The sequence below is a fragment of the Nycticebus coucang genome, chromosome 24 (genome assembly GCF_027406575.1).
Source record: "Nycticebus coucang isolate mNycCou1 chromosome 24, mNycCou1.pri, whole genome shotgun sequence".
Lineage (NCBI taxonomy): Eukaryota > Metazoa > Chordata > Mammalia > Primates > Lorisidae > Nycticebus > Nycticebus coucang.
The window spans coordinates 32,804,481-32,819,889 of NC_069803.1; the positions used below are offsets into that span (position 1 = coordinate 32,804,481).

At 46.8% G+C, this 15,409-nt stretch overlaps 1 protein-coding gene across 4 annotated transcripts in view; it reads right to left on the reverse strand.

Moving 5' to 3' along the window:
* SYNDIG1 (synapse differentiation inducing 1) overlaps positions 1-15,409 on the reverse strand; it is a 128,001-nt gene that overhangs the window by 1,769 nt on the left and 110,823 nt on the right. The window lies entirely within an intron of this gene.

Here is a 15,409-nt window from a genome sequence, read left to right on the forward strand (position 1 = left end):
AATCTTCCACCTAATATAATACCCATATTCTCAGCACTCAATGAGAATGAGTGGTTTTGGTTTGATAAAACTCAGATTCTCAGCGTCATGAGGGGATAGAAACGAGGAGTTCTGGAGTCCGTTCCTGATTTGTTTTTCTGCAGCAAACCCCACATTCCACTCCCAACCCTTAGGTCACTGCCCCTCTCCATAGTGTCAGCAGAAATGTCACACTTGTGTCTCCCACCTCCCCTGTGGTCTACAGGGACCTTGGTGGGTCTGTCCTGGGGAATTTGGGGGCATTTCGTTCTCCTGGCAGGATATGGGACCCATCCGATGGCTTAGCCCTCCTCTCCTTCTTGCCTCAGGATGTGGATATGACACCCCCAACTACAGTGGTCATTCAGGGCTCAGGAGGAAAGGAGGGCACAGAGCTGGAGTTGACCATGGAACCCCCGTACCAGTATTAGAAGTGTCCTGCCCTGGGACGCTCACCTGTTCTGGGTGCTGGGCCCAGCTCTGTGGGGTTGGGGCTCCTGTGGTTGCACTTGCCTCCTCCATGCTCTGATGCCTTTCATCTGTGACCAGCATGGGGGAGGGTGGCCTTAAATGGAATGGCTTGTTGAGCAGATGGGACAGGGTGCTGTCAAGGCTGAGATCTCTGGGAGCTTTGTGGAGTGCTGGGCAGGGCAGACCCAAGCCAGGGAGGATCATTCCATGCCAGGCTGAAGGCAAGGCCTGCACCTAGGTAGAAGGTTCTTACTCACTCTCATGGGCCATCTCCAGACAACCAGGTCTTCACTGGGCCCACATGTCACCAGTGACACTTGTACATTTACAGACAAGCATGGGAATTGGCATGTTGTTCCCTGAATCTGGAAAACATCATCACCTTTGCAAGGGACCACAGTGTTGAGCTCAGAGATAACTGGGCAGTGAATGTCACCACCCACCCTGCTTTTGTGCTTTGCCTCTGCCTGGTTCCTCCAACTTTAGAAGTATAGATTATATTGATTACTTCTATCAACTTTCTGCCTTGGAACTGAGCTTGGGAGCTCACCATGAGCGATTTTTGGGGAAGCAGAGCTAAGGGAACACAGAATGGAAGCCTCCGACATCAACAGTAATTAATTAATTGTACCATAATTAGCTGAGTCTTGCTTAGTCTAGCCGTGCTCCCAAACACTCCAAAGCCTGGTGACATAATTTGCTATAATTGCCCATCCTTAGTGGGCAACTCCAAATGCCAGTGCTCTTTAGAATTAGGGCTCTGCAGCCTTTCCCGTCCTGATCACCAGCCTTAGGGCGACTCGCTGTGCAGGGGGAGCAGGGAGGATGGTGGAGGATGGTGGAGGAGGGTCCCCACAGCACTGCCTGACCCCCGGGGGTCAAAGAACCACTGGAGACTGCTGGGAGACTGCCGGGAGACTATTTGGTATGCAGAAGCCAACCATAAATGTATTGACCAAAAAGAACAGAAAACTGTCCCACAAGCCATGGCAAATTCTCCAGGGCCTTCGTAAAACACCTTTCTTTCAAGTTGTGTTTGGGCTTCTCACAAATTCATTCCAGAAGAAAAGATGTTATGTAAGGCCCTGTGTCCAGAAGCCTGAGTGGCTCTTCCTTGCAAAGTCACACCTGTTTACAGTTCTCTTTCCCTAAATACAAAGGGAAGCGAAGCTTCCTGCAGGATTCCCCTGCTAACCCAACAGTGGCCACATCATTGTCTTACCTGGATGCACACACAGAACCAGAGAAGGGGACACTGGTGTGGTTCTGGGACAGTTTTGATAAAATCCCCTGGAAATGACACAGCCTGATTTCCCAAGATCTGCATGTTTTCACGAGTGTTATAATGAAATTAGGTACTAAATCCAAACAGCCAGGGATTCCATGTGACTAGAAAGGTTTTCAATGAACTGATTTCCAAGTTCCTCACTGCCCTCCCCTCTCAGCCCTGGCCTACACCCCCACTCCAATGGTAAAAACCTTGGGAAATGAAGAACTATTCTGGTCTAGTCTGAGGGCCCTGTCTGCAGACAGGAGCAGGGAATGACAGTGCAGGCTCACGCTCAGCTGGTTAGCACTGACCCTGTGCTCATAATTTTTGAGAGTCTTGGTTAGTGTAACTCTGAATAATCTCTTTTCAAAATGTTGGGTCCTTAGCTTCAAAAATCATTTACGCTGCAAATCTACTAATAAAAAAAAAAAATTGATAGAGGCAATGAAGGTGGAGCCTAGAAAAAGCCAAAGCAGCTCATTTTATTACAACTCTCTGAAAGGTAATTGGAAATAAGGTTGGCTTCATGTTTTTTTTTTTTTTAAAGTCAAGAGAGGTGCAATAGGCAAGAGATAAGGCCTTTTTGTGTGGTTTGTGCGATGTGTTTTGTTTCCAGTTCAAACTCCTTAACATCCAGACACCTAAGCAGATCTAAGGTGTTATGTGCAGAAGTTATGCTCCTGAGACCTTTCCCAATACAATCCTGCTAAACAAGCCAGGTTCCTCCTTACCTAGAATGTACAAGTCTTGCCCTTCTGTGATAATAGAAGTTTTGGTAAATTTGTTCAAGACCAAGAAACACTGAATCCGAGGCTGACAGTCCTGGGACGTGTGGCAGTTGGTGCTGTTTGCTGGACTGGACACTGAGGCCAGCATGGCCTCCCGTGCTCCTGGCTGCCCTCTTCAGCTGCTGACCACCCACGCTCACCTCTCCACCATGGTCTCCAGCCTCACCTAGGCCCACAGGTGCTGGGAAGTTCTAGGATCCTGTTCTCCAGTTTCCCCAGATTTCCTTCAAAGCCACCTAAGCTGCAGCCTTATTGATTTCTGTGGTTTACCTGTAGTCTCAAAGCTGAGGCTCCTTAGGTGGGACTTTAAAGACAGTGTTTATTTCTCATCATTGCCCTAGACAAGAGGGGCCTGAGACCTCAGTTAGGTAGTCACCCCATTCCACATCAGCAGCTGAGCCCAATAATCTCCCAGACCCGAGTCACTGCTTGATCTTGCTCTCCTCTGATCTTTGCAGCATTTCTCCTTCATCACTCCTGCAGTTTTGCCTTGATTTCTGTTTGTCTGGTATTAATATCACCACTGCTTCAGAGCCACCTGCCTTCCAGTTGGGAAATTCCATAATCAGAGGCTCTCACAGAGGAGCAATGCCAGAAGTAGGGTTCTCAGCATAGACAGCCCAGGGTGACGAGGTGACCAGTGCACAAAGGGACGATTCGTCCTGAAGAAAGAGGCACAAGGCTCCCAGGACCCACAACCTTGGAACCAGAGGTGTGGTGTTGCTGCAGACACACAAGAAGCTGAGGACTAGAGCCTGCTGACCACACTGGCCTGCCCGCTAACCACTCTGGCTGTTCAGTTTGGGGTCATGAGGAACAAAGATGCTATGAACAATCTTGTACAGCTCTTTCTGTGAACACACAGGTTCATTTCTCCTGGAAGAGTAGGTGGGAGAGGGAGATGTTTGCTTACATTTATAAGAAAACATCAGACTGTTTTCCAGTGGCTGCAGCAATTCACACTCCCACCAGCCGTGAGCAGGAGTCCCGGGCCCCCAGGTCTCAGCGGAGAATTGGCAGTGTCAGCATGTTTACTATGAACCGTCCCAGTGGCTCTGCCTTCATGGGACCTTATTTGCACTCACCGATGATATGTGACTGGGCACCATCTCTGTGTTTCTTGATCTTCATACATCTTGCTGTGTGACTTAACTACTCAGGTCTTTGTCTTTTTATGTCTGAGCTGCTGGGATTCTTGAAATAGCTGTCATCCCAGCAGCTTCTCCCGCAGAGGAAGCACATTGACTGTGACTCACAGGCTGGGCCTGCGTCTGCATGGCCCCAAGGCACAGAAGGTCCTAAAAGTCAGCACAAGGTCTTCAAGGAGGGGGGAGGACATGGCCACCTTGCCTGTGTCTCCAAGCAGTCATGTCTACCTTGTCAGCTGCCACTACCTCTGCTCCCAGAAGCTACCTTTTGGGAGGCTCGCATTTGCCCAACCCTCCCTGGAAATGGTGGTGAGGAATGGTTTTGCAAAGCCTGCATCCCACGTGTCTCTTCTCACCAGCAGTACACCCTAGCTAGCTTTGCAAATCACTTCCCGTTTGGAAGCCTCAGTGGCGTCTGCGTATGTGGAAAGGCCCTGATGGTGACAGTGGGGCACAGGCAGTGGTGGGCTTCCTTTCTCCAGAGTATTTGTGTGGCACTGATCTAACGGGGCTCCAGCGAACGGCAGTACCTCCTCTGTGGCCCCGCTATGTCCTTCTTACCTCCTTCCTTTCCTCTTCCTGTGATCTCACTTTTTTCTTGGCATATTGTTATGCTAACGATTGCACCACTCTTTGAAAGGCTCTTTGAGTCAAAGGCATCACTATCAATTTTCTTGCTCAAGAATTGCACATGGAAACATCTCTCTTCCAGGATGCTGCCAAGGGCCTCCCAAGGGCACCCTGCCTCACTCCTGGAAGGACATCTGTCCGTCAGTGGGGAGCAAACGTGCCTCGTATGTGACAGGTGGTTGGGTTCGAGCCTGCCCTTGCATGGCGCAGGGGCAGCTGCCCAGAGCTGCCCCTTCTCAGACACAAGCTCTATGTGCAGCACCTCAGCCAAGTGCCCACCATCCTGCTCAGCAGGCTCCCGTCTGCCTGCAATGAAGTCATTTGTGTGAAGTTTCATTTCAGCAGAAATAGGGTAGCTGTGTCTGGTATAGCTTCATCCCCTGGGGAGGTCGCTCTGAGGCTTATTTTTCTTCTAAATGTCTAAATTCCATAGCAGTTTTCTGAGAGCCTGCAGGAGTTTCCTCTTCAACTCGACAGGAGCTGTGTCTATAGAGAATGGTATCTCAACCTCCCTTTGGTGCACGCCCTGGTTCTGTTTTGGGCAGGCCTTTGTGGGTCACTTCAGCCAGCCTGTCGCATGGCCCCAAGCCCGGTGTCTGCAGCTCTGGTGCAGCCTGGTGTCTGCCTGAGCAACAGGCAGTGTGAGCAGGCTCTGTGTCAGAGCCTGTCTAGGCACATGGCCTGGGGTGAGTCACTGATGTCACCAGGCCAGGGGGGTCAAGGCTCCGTCTCAGGGCTCCTGTGGGCCAGTCCCAGGGCACTGCTGAGGTGCATGGCAGCATCTGCCTTTCTCAGGAGGAGACCCTCCAGGTCACCACCTCCCTGCCTTTCAGCGTCTAGGTCTGAGATCCACCTAGAGGCTGTGGCGAGAGTATAAACCTGCTCCCCTTCCTCATGCCCAGTTCTGTAGTAGGGAGGCCGGAAGGCTAGGAAGCTGAGGTCGGTCTCACTCTCTGTTCTGGCAGAACCACGGGCAGGCAGACGGCCAGCTCATGATGGCCACAGCAGAGCCCTGGAGAGGAGCTCTCAGCAGAAGGGACAGGGTGGGCCTCACCAGGGATGGCTGGTGTGGCTGCAGCCAGACAGCCCCTGAGGGCCCTGTTTCCCTGCTCCTGCTCTCAGCGTTTCTGACTCAGTGGGACTCAGTGCAAAGCCCACATCGCCACTTACAGCCACGCATCTCCCTGTGTGTCTCCATGGCCTTTCCCGATGTGGACATTCTCCCTGGGGACCATGACTCCTTCCTCCAGTAAGTAACAATGATCCTTCTTCCCTCAGAAATCAATTCGTTTTCTCTGATATAAAGCATGGGCCCTTGAGTGGCCCACATACCAGTAACTGCTCCAGGGGAGGACCAGGCTGAGGAGCTGGCAGGGGACAGAGCCACTTGTGAAGATGTTGGGGCTGCTGGCTGTAGAAGTGCTGTACTGCAGATGCCCAAGTCCCCAGGGTGACCTGTTCTCACTTCAGAAGAGGGCCGACCTGAGGACACTCAGGCTTGCATTCTGCCCTCTGGCAGCTGGTGCTGACGCTCCCTTTTCTTCCAGAATCCTTACATGAGAAAGTAGGAGGAAGAGCAGGCTGTGGGTGCCCCGAGAGTGAGTTGTGCATCTGCTGCCCTCAGTGGAGCTTGCTCAGTCCTAGGTGGGGGCTGTTCTGCTGAGTGCCGTTAAGTACAAATGATCAAAAATGATTCAACATCCATGCTGAGCGCCAAAGACATGAATAAAAGATTTAAAGATACTGCCACGGTGGCGAGAGCTCACTCTTGAATTTTTCATGACCATCTTACTCTCCAGGCTTGATGGTCTCTGCCAAGTGGCTATAAACATTTGATTCTCTAAGGCCACTCGTGTCCAGAGGGGAGCCCTGATCCAGGTTAGGGTAGCGAGGTACTGAAGAGCTGGCCCTTCTTTTGGGGTCCTCCACCTGACAGTGAGACTGCAGAGTCAGACACAAGCTCACAAAGTGTCCCCCTTTAGTTTACTACAAAGCATTTTGTTCTTGCTGAAAATCAACTGACATTTCTAGAACTGGAGACCGAACTGGGGTCAGGACGAGTTGCAGATATTGGAGAAGCCCTCAGTGCTTGAGCTACAGAAAGGCATGCCACAGGGAAGTCTTCATAAGTACAGGGAAACACCCTTTGCTCAAAGGACATCAGAACATGGAGGCCCAATGAGTTTGGTCCTGCAACAGAATCAGGAGGGCGCTCAGGTGCCACCCCAGACTGATCACGTAAAACCTCCCAGGTGCAGGAGCCAGACATTAACATTTTCCACATTTTCTGGATGATTCCATGCACAGACAAGAGCAAGAACCCCTGTTCTTATAGATGTAGGGTGACTTAGCTTATCCCCTGCTCCTTGAGTGAGTTCTTGGCAGTTCGTATTTCTGAGGAATTGGTGAGTTTCATCTATTTGCAGGCATAGTGCTGTTGACAGTGCTCTCATCTTCTGTGTTCAGTGTCCCAGAGGCAGGATGACCCCTCTTCCATTCCTCCACCTGTCTCCTTAGCCCCTGGTTATCTGGGACAAAGGCTTGTAATTGTATTAAATTCTTCAACTTTTACTGATGTTTCTTTTCTAATCTTTTCAGAGAACTGACATTTGGTTTGGATGATTTTTTTTCTTCTTTTTTCCTTGCGATTTAATCTTTGGTCTATCAAGTTATTCTGAAGTTTTTTTCTAAAGTTCCACATGTCTGGGTATCTTTCTGTTATTGATTTCTATTTCATCCCTTTGTGATCTACCATCTACTCTGTATTTTCTTAAATTCTTTCCAATAGTTTAGGGGCTGTTTTGGGACTCAGGATATGGTCCATCTTGTGATGGTTTCAAGTGTTCATGAGAAGAATGTATGTTCCGCTGTGGGAGAGAATGTTCTTTCAATATCAGTGAGGTCAAGTGGACAGATGGCACTGGTTAGGTCATCTTTTCTGATCTATATCTTTTTTTTGTTGCTGTAATGTTTTGAGACAGAGTCTCATTCTGTTGCCCCAGTCTAGAGTCCATGGTATAGGCACATGCACCACAACGCCCAACTAGTTCTTCTATTTTTAGTAGAGATGGGGTCTCACTCTTGCTCAGGCTGGTGTCATACTCCTGAGCTCAAGGGATCTTCCTGTCTCAGCTTCTCAGAGTGCTGGGAGCCACTATACCTGGCTTGATTTATGTCTCTACTAATTTTTTGCCTGCTTGATCTATCAATTACTGACAGATGGGTGAAGTCTCCAACTAGCATTGTATCTTTTTCTTCTTTCAGTTCTATCAGGTTTTGTCTCATATTTTGACTCTCTGTGGTTTAGAATATTTATGCTTAGGATTGTCCTTTTTTCTTGGGAATTGCTCCCTTTCTCATTATGCAATGTAGCCCTTTACCCCTGATAATCTTTTTTGTTCTGAAGTCAGTTTTGTTTGAAATTAATATAGCTACTACAGCTTTATTTTTATTAGTGTTAGTGTAGTATATTTTCCCTATCCTTTACTTTTTTCTTTCCTTCTTTTTTTTTTTTTTGAGACAGAGTCTCACTATGTCGCCCTCAGTAGAGTGCTATGGCATCACAGCTCACAGCAACCTCAAACTCTTGGGCTTAAGTGATTCTCTTGCCTCAGCCTCCCAAGTAGCTGGGACTACAGGCACCTGCCACAATGACCAGTTATTTTTTGGTTATAGTGTCATTGTTGTTTGGCAGGCCTAGGCTGGGTTCCAACTGGCCAGCTCTGGTGTATGTGGCTGATGCCCTAGCCACTGAGCTACAGGCGCTGAGCCTCCTTTGACTTTTAATACATTCATGTCTTTATATTTGAAGTATGTTTCTTATAAACAGCACGTACAGAGGGTGCACATTTTAAGAGACATTATTTATGTCTTACTTTTCAAAGTTGAATTGAAGGAATTGTTACTGGTCAAGTGTACCTAGACACGTTACGCACATTCAGTTTACTAGCAATTTGCATACTTTTGGGGAATGATCAATTTTACTTCCAACAAGATGTCTTAAAATGTGTATACATTTTTCAGCATCCCTGGTATTTAAGTCTCATTTTGTTAATTCAGTCTAACTACCTCTTTTAACTAAAGTGAGATTACTTTTGTATAAGGGATTATTGATATAGTTAGATTAATGGCTACCCTCTTTGTATAATTTATTTGTTGTGTTTTGTTATGTTTCTTTTTATCTGTTTTTCAGCTTTCTTTGATTTTAATTGAACATTTTATATGGTTCATTTTTCACTTTTACAGATGCTATAATCACTGAACTTAGAGTTACTATTACTGCCTTAAACAGATAGTTACCTTTTAGATAAATTAAGAATAAGAAAAATAGGGTGGCCCCTATGGCTCAAGGAGTAGGGCGCTGGCCCCATATGCTGGAGGTGGTGGGTTCAAACCTAGCCCCAGCCAAAAACTGCAAAAACAAACAAACAAACAAAGAATAAGAAAAATAAAAGATTATATTTCACTTCTGTTTTTTCCTTTTTTGTTCTTCCTTTCTCTGTGTAGACCCAAGTTTCTTACTTATATCATTTTCCTTCAACCTGAGAGTTTCTTTTATATTGAATTCCCTCAATTGTCTTAGGCGGTTTTTATTTATTCTTAACTTTTGAAAACTATTTGATTCTAGGCTGGTAGTTTTGTGAAGATTGTTTGTTTATTGCTCCAGATGTTTAAAGACTGTGTTCAGTTCCATTTTCAGGTGCAGAGTTTCTGATGAGAAGTCTGCGGGAATTTTTATCCTTTTTTCTCTGTAGGTAAAATGTCCCTTCCCAGACATCTTCAAGATTTTCTCTCTGTTTTCAATTTCCTATAGTTAATAAATAATATAGCTAGGCTTCTTTTGTTTGCTCATTTATGTTTTTGTTCTAAGTTTTTGATGTTCGGTATGGTTTGTGTCCATTACTCATATTGGAAAACTCTTGGCTATTATTTCTTCAAATATTTCTTCTCTTTTCTGGTATTCCAATTTCACATATGTTACACACACATTCATATTGTCCCATAGTTGTTGGATGTTCTGTCCTGCTGTTTTGTTTTTCATTGTTTTTCTTTGTGCATTTCAGTTTGGTTCATTTCTTTTGACTTGTCTTCACATTCACCAAACCCCGCTTAGCTGTGTCAAGTCTGCACACAAGCCCAACAAAAACATTCTTCACTTCTGTTACTGATTTTCATTTCTGGCGTTTCTCTTCATCTCTCTGCAGGCATTATTCATGGTCCTGTGTGTTGTCTATCTTTTCCAGTACAGCCTTTAACATACTGATCACAGTTGTTTAAAATTCTCTGTCTGATAATTCCACTGTTTGAGTCCTATTTGAGTTTGGTTCTGAAGACTGCTGTGTCTGTTCCATCTTTTCATGACTTTTGTCATGTCTTGTAATATTTTGTTGAAAGACAAACATCTGGTACAGGGCAGTAAATACTGAGGTAACACTTTAGTATGAGAATTTACATAAATTTGGCCAGAAGCTGAAGCACGGTGGATGTTTGGTGTAGACTGAGGCACCAGAAGCTTCTAACTCCTCTAATGTCTTTCTTTGTGCCTCTCCCCTCAGCTTTGGGTCTCCCCCATATGCTCCTCCTTCATCAGAGTGTGCGTCTTACAGCTGCCCCGGCTCAGTCCAGTGTTATTATGCTGAAGGCTCCTTCACACGGCGGCAGGGCACGAGGCAGAGGTCGTCTGCTGACCTTCTGATGTCATGAGTGTACAGTGGGCCTGACGTGCACTCCAGAAAAAGTATATCTTCAAATTTGTTCTATCAGTTTGTTTTTCAGGATAGAGTTTTGCCTCTAGCAAAAGTATGCCAGACAGAGACCAGGCTGCTTCAGGTCTGAACACAGAAGAAGTAATGAGATCCACCAGACACATCAGCAAAGAGGCTTGGGACCAAATGGAAAAAGAGTTACCTGAAAATATAAATAAGCAGGGTGCTTACTTGGAAATATAGTATTTGAGCAAGTCCTAGCAGATGCATTCTGTAAATGGCCACTTGACAAGAGAGACTGCCAAATGGGGGCTAACCAAGTGCCCAGGCTGCCAGCCTGAACCTTCAAAGTGCAGTGAACATATGAGGCAATAAATGATTCACCTAAGTAAATATGATAAGCTTTCCCAGCACTCTGCTTTTAGAGTAACAAATGAGATGCATGTTGAAGATTAGCAAATGCTTTTAAGGTGGCAAGTATTTGAAGGAATATGCTAACTTAGCTTATTTTTAAAGATTCCTTAAAATATTTAATGCTATCATTTAAACTTGCTAGTATAACGCTGCTGTTGGCTGTGCCCACCGAAGATTCAGAAGATTCTTAGCCCGTCTGTCTTTATCAGGCAATATGTTTATACCCACCAACATGCATACATGCATTTGATAGGTGTGATAGCATTTGAGAAACAACGCCCTTTACCTTTTTTTCTTTTTACTATAGTTATGCCATGAAGTCATCAACTAGAAGGCATTTTAGGTCTCAGAGGTTTTGCTAATTTGATACATTATTCTTCAACAAAGTGTTTAGGAAAGGCAGTTGTTCTGCCACTATTCATTTTCCTGTGAACCTAGTAATACAAACGTGTTGTGTGTATAATTTTCCTTTATCCTTGAAATGCAGCTGTGTCGGATTCTCTATTCCCACAATGGCTGCTGCAATATTTCTCGTCCCTCACATTCTACTAAAGCCTTGACATCTGTATTCTCCCATGAATACCTCAATCAGTTTGATGGTGGGGCCACAGCAAGGTCTCGTATTCCACCTTGACAACAGGGGATACCAGCTCTTAGAATCCAGCTGCCATGCTATGAGGAAGCTCAACTTAGCCCATGTGCAGAGGCCATGTAGAAAGGCGATGGAATGGGTCCTTCCATGGAAAGCCTGTTGAAGTCCCAGCCAACAGCCAGTGCTGATTAACATGCAAGTGAAGACACCTCCAGGTGTTTCCAGCCTCCATCTATCAAGTAACCTCCAGGCTTGGATATTCCTTCCTGAGATCCCAGACATCAAGGAGCAGAGATGAACTATGCCCACTGTACCTCTCCCTCCTAACCACAGAAACCATGAGCATATGAAAAAGTTGTTTATTGTACCAAGTATGGGATGGTTTGTTTTACAGCAATAACTGAATCATTGTCCTAAATAAAATTTTGAGGTTATTCAGAAAACCAGGAGCAGGTGTTACATATAAAATGCTTTCCCTGTAAAACCAGTAAGAATTACATAGACTATGACTGGAAGTTAGCATAAAATGATGCAAAGTTACCTTGAAATTAAATTTACCTCCTGTAGAGTCTCAGGGAAGCTCTGCTTGGAGGTTGGGGTTTGGAACCTCTTATTAGTTTGTGTGCTTTTGGGTCCATATTTATACTCTCTGGGCCTCAGTTTCCTTGTGTGTAAAAGTTGGCAATCTGCCTTGTTTCACACAGGGTCTGGACCCAGAAGGCTTAGTATCATTCTCTCTTTTTTCCTTCAGTGCCACTGAACTGGAAGATATGAACTCTGATTTAATCAAGAAAGAGGCTGGGCTATGCCACATGTGGTTTGGAATAAGGTATATTCTAGTCTCGTAAGATAATGGAAATATTGTAGATAGTTGGGGCTATACAATCACACAGTGATAGACTACATTTATCTGAATTATAAACATTAAAAATAAATACAATGCATGGCATGGGCGAGGTTCTTGAACTCTGTGTGTGTATATACACTTGTGCTTATGTACGCAAATGTACGCTCCTGTGTATGCCACATAAATACCCACAGCCTTGAGGATCCTCTGTTAGCAGCAATGTGAGGATGACAGGTGGCAGGAAACGCACTCAGACTGGTCCATTGAGAGGTGCCATGGATCCATCAAACTTCCTCTCTGATTGTGTGGCTGCCCCTTTTGGAAGCCTAAATATTCCCACCAACTTCTCCTCCCCTGTAAGCAACAAGCAAAATCTCTAGGAGAAAAGCACCTTTCTGGCCGAGGAATGAATCAGTAACAGGACACTCTGAACTCAGCTTCTCCTCGTGTCCCAGCCCTTCCGGACAAAGTCCCCATGCGAGTTCGGTGTTGTGCTAGGTATAGACAGGCCCAAGCAAGCCCCCCTCGTCTTGTTTCTCTTGACACTTCCCAAATGTTGAGCAATAGAAAGAGACTTGATTACCATTGCACAGGGACTGGCTGCCTTCCAGGACCTTTCATAACAGAGACATTTGATGAGAACAGATCTAATCACGACAGTGACGGCTGGACATCAGGTGGGGTGCCCTGGGCCCTCCTCTTCAGAGGGGATGCATTGAGGGCCATGGGAGCTTAGGCAGACACGCCACCCAGCCTGTCCAGGTCCTTCCGTGCACCCTGTTTAGAGGATCCTTGTGCCCTGATCATGGTCAGCATCACACGAGGGCTCCATGCACACCCACAGACTAACACAGACTTTTTCACTTTTCCAGCATTAAACAACACAATGAATCAAACGAAGCCCATGTCCTGCCTCCATCCCTTGCAGAAGTTCTACTTGAGAGGAGGCTTCAGGCCTCCCCCCAACGGAGCCTGTAAATCTCAGCCTTCTCAGATAAGAGCATGAGGTTTTGCAGAGGCCATAGCTGGAGGAAAATAAGTGTCCTTTTGTATTATCTGACAGTAGTTTTGTTTTTGTTTTAATTACGGAAATGAAGACATCTGGTCATCTGGTTATGTGAGTTTGATATTTGAAATGGAAAGGAAAAAAAAATAAGGTGGAATGGAAATGGTAAGAGAGAGAAAAGAAAATGAGATACTCTTCCAGAAAGAAGAAAAGGTCACTGCAGCTATTTTCACTGTGTAAAATATTCCATTAGCTTTATTATGTGGAGAACATTAGCATTAAGCACGGCGGGAAGGATCATTTTGATACAGAACATCTTTTTTCTAGCTTCAAAAGATGAGAGTAAAATATAAAGGTAATGAAACTTCTGTTGGGATGATATCTTTTTCTCCTCGGGGGCTTTGTGTCTTGGCAGAACAACAGGCTAGCAGGAACATCATCTGCCTGGTCAGAAATGACCCTGACAAGAGAAGGAGAGATAGCCTGAGCCTGTGCTGCCCGGGGGCCTGGTGCTTTGACTCTCAGACATGCTCCAGGGCTGCCCCTCTGGGCCGGCCTCAGCTCAGCCCCAGCAGTCCTTGGCCAGCAGAGAGCTGGGAGAGTCTGGCGTTAGCCTACCCTGTCCTCTTTGTAATTGCCTCCTCTTTGTAAATCCAGAGGACAAAAGAAACTGCCAGGGCCAGGCCAAGGGACTCTGGTTCTCTGAAGGTATTGAGGGGTCTATGCCTTTCCACAGAGGGAGTTGGTTATTGCAAAGCTGGATCCCCATGAACACAGGACACTGTGATGTCTCTAGGCTCATTAAATGCTCCGTCTCACAGATGCTGGTGCTGATGCGAATGTGACTGGGAAAGTCAGACCAAGTTCATCCTGAAAACACATGTGATCACTTGGGTCCCAGTCAATAGGTGGGGAGCTGGTGGGAGGTTCTGGCCTCACCCACAGCCGGTGAAAATGGGACTGGGGCCCCATCACTGGGCAGAGATTCCACCAGGCTCCAGGAAGGACAGCACAAGGTCACCTTTGCAGGAAGTACAGCTATAGTGGCCAGGACAGGAGCCTACATCCTGAGGGTCAGTGATCCCTATGGGTCAGCTCCTATTAGGGTAGGGCCTTTGTTCCAGCCTGCACTGGGTCCCTAATACCTGGCATCCTGTGCAGCTCAGAGGGGTCAGCTAGGAGCTGGAAACACTCCCTTCACAGAGTCAGGAGGGTATTGGCATACCAGGGGCTACACGAGGACTTTCTGTCTTCAGCTCCAGCTTGCTGCCCTCTGGGTGTGAAGGCAGCAAGGCCAGCTGGCTGCCCTCCACCTACACACCGATCTCTGTGGCTCTCATACGTGGGAGGCTGTGGCCTTCCCAGAGGCTGCAGGTGGCCCCCACAAATCAACTTAGCATTTTCTCCTGCTGTACCCAGAAAACCTAGTGGGCCAGGCCTTTTACTGAGGGAGGGGAGGGCCAGGCCTTTTACTGAGGGACAAGAGGTGGTGGGCTGGGTGGGTACTTGTAGTGGCTTGTCCAGAGGGGAAGCTTGGGTTTCCTGGTATTAAGATTCCCGAAGGCAGATTTGGGAGGATACAGGAGGAGGTACACCCCTGGGGAGGTCCGGGCAAAGGACCAAGCCTGGGGGTGGATAGAGGGTAGGTACTGGCTGATTGCGCTAGGGGTCAGGTCTTTTTAGTGCCATGGACCTTGTCTCAGAATAGGGTTTTTAGGTGTATGAAATAAAACCTGAGGCTTAAAATGGGAACCAAATATATTGGAAAACATTAGAATATAGCTCTGAAAATATTAATAACCATAACTGAGATATATAAATATATGGGCTACCATATTAAGGCACTAAATAATAACTAACATTTGGACTTGCATTTTTAAAGATAAATGTAAACAATATTTTTAGGTACCTTCAATGGCTGCTGTGCGATGTGATGTCTGTGGCTTTCCTGGTGACAGCTTCACTGAGCTTTGTGGGCTGTGTCTGCATTCACAATGAGGGGGAGGGGGCTCAGCTGGCCTGTCAGCCAGAGGATGGTGAAAGTAGCAGCGGTGGTGCAACTCCTCTCTTCCAAACCTACCATTGTCTCCTAAATTATCTTCAGGGGCCTCTTTGGTGGGGAGAGGAGAGGGAGGAGGGAAGGGAGGTGGAAGATGCTCACATTCTCTGAGCTATAGAAGGACCTTGGAGACTCAGGGAGCAGCCTGCCTCATGGGGTGAGAGATGAAGATCCGGAGGACCCTCTGTGGGTGCCCAGTGTGGGGGTCAAATGTGCACTGTGTCCCTTCTGCAAATGTGCCTATGAGGAGTGGCCCCCTGGAAAAAAAGAGGGGTGGGCTCTGGACCTGGGGAAGGTCACATAGTCCCAGGCCCATGGGCACAGCACGGCGCCTCATGCTCCCTCGGGTGCCAAACGCTGAGGAGAGTGGTCTCTCACACTGGGCAGGAGCTGGAGCTGGAAGGGCACAGAGGGTGTGGGGAGGACAGTGGGAAGGCAGAGCTAGGTTCTGAAGCCCTAGC